The sequence below is a fragment of the Rhinopithecus bieti genome, unplaced genomic scaffold (genome assembly GCF_001698545.2).
Source record: "Rhinopithecus bieti isolate Rb0 unplaced genomic scaffold, ASM169854v2 scaffold_16773, whole genome shotgun sequence".
Lineage (NCBI taxonomy): Eukaryota > Metazoa > Chordata > Mammalia > Primates > Cercopithecidae > Rhinopithecus > Rhinopithecus bieti.
This window is the reverse complement of record NW_016808848.1, coordinates 1,152,543-1,158,542: the sequence shown is the minus strand read 5'-3', so window position 1 is coordinate 1,158,542 and position 6,000 is coordinate 1,152,543.

The following is a 6,000-nucleotide window of genomic DNA, read 5'->3' as shown; positions in this document are numbered from 1 at the left end:
GAGAAAGGGGTTAGCAATTTATGGCATGGGCTGCTGCTTGATATTCAAAAGTACATGATGGCTCTCATCTCAGGTAAAAGGGAATGATTGAAACCATAAAAATATAACAATCGTAACAGGTAGTGATCAGCATTCCATAGGAAATGTTTGTGGCAGAGTCTTTTTTTAAAAACACTTTCAGATTTACTACTAATAAAATGTGTCCCCATTTGGTTCTTTGGTTCCATTGAGCAGTTTGAAATGTGAAGCCATTGTTGTAGCCTTAATCTCAGCTTTGTAGAAATGGCTGATGGAGTCTTCACCCAGATGAGCAGCTGAGATGGAGAGCCCTCAGGCTGGACACAGGGGCCTGATAATCACCTTGTGCAAACAGAAGCTGGAAAGGGGAGCTGGAACCACACTTCTTGATGACCTAGACCAGCGGTTTTCAGTCTGGTCTGCACACCTTTTGGGGATCTTAATACTCTTTCAACAGGTTCATTAGGTCAAAATTATTTTCATAATAATATTAAGATGTTGTGTGACTTATTCACAGCATTGAAAGACTACATATTATATAATTACATTTATATGAAATGTCTACAAAAATTAGTCAGGCATGGTGGCACATGCCTGTGGTCCCAGCTACTTGGGAGGTTGAGGTGGGAGGATCACTTGAGCCCAGAAGGCAGAGGTTGCAGTGAGCATCCTCGGCACTCCACTCCACTCCAGCCTGGATAACAGAGCCAGATCTTATCTCAAAAAAAAAAAAAGAAAGAAAAGAAAAAAAGAAAAGAAAAAGAAAGAAAGAAATGTCCATAATAGGTAAACCCATAGAGATAGAAAGCAAATAGTAGCTGCCAGGGACTGGGGGAGGCCAGAATGGGGAGTGACGGCTTAATGGGTACAGGGTTTCCTTTTGTGATAAAAATGTGCTGGAACTAGGTAGCAGTGGCATTTGTATGACACTGTGAATGTACTAAATGCCATTGAATTATATACTTCAAAATGCTTACTGTTACATGAATTTTACCATGTACATACACAAAAAAGGTAAAGGTCGCATAATGTAGTACATGGGAGAGTCTTCCCATCCAGAACAGAAACTTCTTGAGGGTCTTCTAATCTTGGAAGTTCTCTTTGTTATGTGCTATTTGAAACCAGCACATGAAAGTTCTCTTCATCACAATTCTTTCAGTAGCTACAATTCTTAAAGTAATGAAACATTTTCCCTAGTCCCCCAACATGCTAGGTATTTTAAATCTACTTCTTTTAACCCTGTCTATGCTAGTTTCTCTACCTGAAATATCTTTTCCGTCAACCTGGAAAGCTACTACCTGTCCTTTGAAACCCATCTAAAATGACACTCCCTCTTTGAAATCTTCCTGGACCACTACACACCCCAGGAATTGGTCCCTTCTGCCTCTCTGGATTTCTACAGTACTTCGGTTCTATTCCTTTTAACGCAGTCCTGATACAAGACCTTATCACACTGAAACACAGTTAGAACATATCACTTTTTGTTAATGTCTGTCTCCCCAAAGGTGACTCGTAAGAGCAGTATTTTCTTATCCCTAAAGCACAGTGCACACACATACACAAACACACACATACTTCAAATGTGCTCATTAATAACTATATGTTAGGTACTTTTTTAGAGGCCTTAGAGACATTGACTCACTTAATCCATATAACCTTATATACATTTTATTGATGATTCAACTGAGGAAACAAAAACTTTCAGGTTGTAAAGTGATGCTAAAACAGCAAATCCATGTGATAGCAAAACCAAACTTGGCCCTTGGTTGCTGCACATGGTTGCTGCCTGTTTTCTCTAACAAAAGAAAAAAATAGCTAATAATATTCAGTAAATGAAAGAGACTTTATGACTTAAATGACATTTAGGAAGATGTTTCCATACTTTTCAGACTTCATAGTGTTAGAGTTGAAAGGGACCTTGGGGATCTCCTGGTGCAAGTTAAAGGTAAGGCAGGGAAAATAGGGCTTGCCTGTACCAGAATAATCCTGTAGAAGAAATCCTGTTGAAGAAACAGGAACCTAAAGCTTAAGGGGAGAGATCAGGAAGAGGAAAAGAAGCCAGGAGAGTGAAGGGGTTCATCAAGGAGAGAAAGGATAATTAAGACAATTATTCAGCTAGCACCTTAGAAACCCTGCACAGAAGAGGGCCGGGTGTGGTGGCTCACACCTGTAATCCGAGCACTTTGGGAGGCAGAGGCAGGCAGATCACAAGGTCAGGAGATCGAGACCATCCTGGCTAACATGGTGAAACCCTGTCTCTACTAAAAATACAAAAAATTAGGCGGAGCTTGCAGTGAGCCGAGATCACGCCACCGCACTCCAGCCTGGGTGACAGAGCAAGATTCCGTCTCAAAAAAAAAAAAAAATTCGTTTGTTGATTTTGTTTTTGTTTTTCTTAACCCATCCTTGCTCAAAGAAATAAAATACATTCATTTGTAAGTAACTAAAACACAACCAACAGACTGACCTAACAACGAAAGTTCACACTAAAAGTCCAGGGTAATTCAGGCTCCAGGCTTGGTTTGATTTAGCAGATCACCAATGTCATTAAAGCTGACTTTGATGTGAGATGGCTGCCAACAATTCCCAGAGCTACATAAGTCCTTGTCCATATCCAGATGGACAAAGGTCATTTCTACAAGCCTCTCTCTCAGGAGCCCCCAGAGAACCTCTGTTAATCTAAACTGAGTCATATGCCTATAGTGGCTATGTGGGGCCTTGCCCGGTGCCCTTCTTCCCTGCAGATACACCCATCCTTCAGCTGCAGGGGATATTCCTGCTCTCAGCCTCAGGAAATCATTTCATGTTCTCCTAGGGTACAGCCTGAGGCCAGTGACAGGCTGATGTGGGAATACACTTCGACTTCGGACAACTCTGAAGGGCTAGCTCAGCCCCCGAGCTCCCAGTGGGACCAGAGAAAGCTTTCATTGTAACTAGCCAGCAACTATTTTGCTGGTCAGCTTCTCTCTACACCCAATCCTATCTTCTTCACTTCTCCACAGTTGTATGTCCTGAGAACACTTTTCAGTAAACCATCTGCATGCCATGCACAGTAGTGCATGCCTATACTAGGTACAGATGCAATCCTATACCAGCTACTCAGGAGGCTGAGGCAGAAGGATTGCTTGAGCCCAGGCATTCAAGTCCAGCCTGGGCAACACAGCAATTCCCTGTCTCAATATTAAAAAAATGAAATAAGAAAAAATAACCCTGTCTCAATATTTAAAAAATGAAATAAGAAAAAATAAAAATGAAGAAAAAAGCCCTTCTGCATGCAACTTTCCATCTTAAATTCTGCTTCCGGGGAATTCAGTCTAAGACAGTGCTCATTTCTGAATCAATAAGTGTGACAAGATGTGGGACTATGCTGATAAATTAGGATTAATTGCATGCCCTATCCTAGAGTTGGAATCAACCTCTGTTGCTTAGAAATTAGCATTATAGTCTAGCATGTCAGAGCTGCAAGAGTTTCAATGATCATGCAGTCCTTCTCCTTTAGCTAATAGAAGACACAGAGAGGGGATGGAACCCACCTGAGTTACACAGTTAAACCAGGACCTGGACCCAGATGTCTTCATTCCAGAGCAGAGTTCTTTCCACTGTAACCCATTTCCCATTTTTGGTCATTAAGCAGAAATGGCAATTGATCTATCTCAAAGTGACAGGACTGCCTGTCTAATGGACCTCAACATTCTCACAAATAGGTGGCAGACAATCTCTGCACCCCATTCCTTTTTAGCAGCCTAGAATGCCTAATTTATAGACATATTTTTATTTTATTCCATTCAAGATTTTAAAATATTTTTTGAAATAGTAATGTGTGCATATGATTCAAAAAATATTTTAAGTATAAAAGGTATGCACTAAAAGTTTCACTCTTAGTTCTTCCCCATCCCGCCTACTCCCCTCCCACAGGTAATTTCTCTTATTCAGTTTCTTATGAACCATAACAAGAACTTTGAAGTCAATTGTTCTGATTACCAAAACAGTCTGGAGGAGTGGCAACACTGTGATGTAGACAGCCTCAGTGAATGAAAGAACGAAATATTGACCAAGTCCAAATTCAGTGTTCTTTCCATAATATCACCATGCTTTTAAAAAGACCTCAGTTGTGTGGTGAGAGCTTAGATACCAGAAGTAGGATAAAAGATATGTTAGCCTGGAAGACAGGCTGAGCTATTGAACCAGGGCCCTTTAAATTCCCTGACTGGACAGAGCCTGCAGAGGGGTTGATTGGCCCAAGCTGTGAAGAGAAGAGGAACTCAATAGGCGGGTGTCTGCATTGAAATAGGACTTGATTCATCCCGCATCTTCATGTAATTCACCTAGTCTGTCACAAAGTCTTGTCAAGTCTTCTTGTGAAATATTTACCCTATCTGTTCCTCACTTTCTCTTCTCACAACAAAAAACATACTCCAGACTTCAGTCAACTCACACATGGGTTATTGCCACAGGCTTTTAAAAATTTATTATTTATTTATTTACTTATTTATTTGAGAAGGAATCCCACTCTGTCACCCAGGCTGGAGTGAAGTGGCGCGATCTTGGCTCACTGCAACATCCACCTCCGAGGTTCGAGCAACTCTTCTGCCTCAGCCTCCTGAGTAGCTGGGATTACAGGTGTGTGCCACTACGACCAGCTAATTTTTATATTTTTGGTAGAGATGACAGGGTTTCACCATGTTGGCCAGACTGGTCTCAAACTGCTGACATCAAGTGATCTGCCCGCCTCAGCCTCCCAAAATGCTGGGATTATAGGCGTGAGCCACTGCGCCCGGCTGCCACAGGCTTTTAATTGGTCTCCTGGTACAGAAATAGCTTTAACCTAAATGAGCATGTATTGCATCCAGTTTCCATGTATAGCTTATGTGTAAATTTTGCTGGTCCTTTAAAAAGCCCACTTCTTTCAACTTCCAACTCCATGTAGTGGCAACAACTCCATTAGCGTGTTAGTTAAAAGGCTCAAAGAAGACTTGCTCCAGCTCAGAAACAAGGCTGATCACCAGAAAGATGAGACTTGCCCAGCAAATGGATAAATTGTTTATACATTGTTTATCAATTGTTTATCCATTGTTTATCCACTGTTGCCGGGTGCAGTGGCTCAAGCCTGTAATCCTAGCACTTTTGGAGGCTGAGGTGGGCAGATGACCTGAGGTCAGGAGTTCGAGACCAGCCTGGCCAACATGGCGAAACCCTGTCTCTACTAAAAATACAAAAAAAATTAGCCGGGTATGGTGGCACATGCCTCTAATCCCAGCTACTCAGTAGGCTGAGGCAGGATAATTACTTGAACCCGGGAGACGGAGGTTGCAGTGAGCAGAGATCGCACCCTCTGTACTCCAGCCTGGGTGACAAGAGCAAAACTCAGTGTCAAAAAAAAAAAAAATTGTGATATATTCATACACTGGAATACTAATCAGTAAAAAGAACGCCAGGCACAGTGGCTCACACCTGTAATCCTAGTGCTTTGGGACTGAGGTGGAGGATCTCTTGAGGCCAGTAGTTTGAGACCAACCTGGACAACATGGTGGGACTCTGTCATTACAAAAAATAAAAGAGAGAACGAAAGAAAGAAGAAATGAGCTACTGATGCACCCAACAACCCAGATAAATCTCAAAACATCATGTTGAGTAAAAGAAGTCAGATATAAGAGAATACATGCAGTATGATTCCATTCAAATGAAGTTCAAGAACAGGTAAAATAATCTATGGGGGCCAGATGCAGTGGCTCATGCCTGTAATCCCAGCACTTTGGAAGGCTGAGACGGGAGGATCACCTGAGGTTAGGAGTTAGAGACCAGCCTGGCCAACATGGTGAAACCCTGTTTCTACTAAAAATACAAAAAAGCCAGGCATGGCAGCAGGCACCTGTAATCCCAGCTACTTGGGAGGCAGAGGCAGAATTGCCTGAACCCAGGAGGTGGAGGCTGCAGTGAGCCGAGACCACGCTGCTGCACTCCAGCCTGGTGACAGAGTGAGAC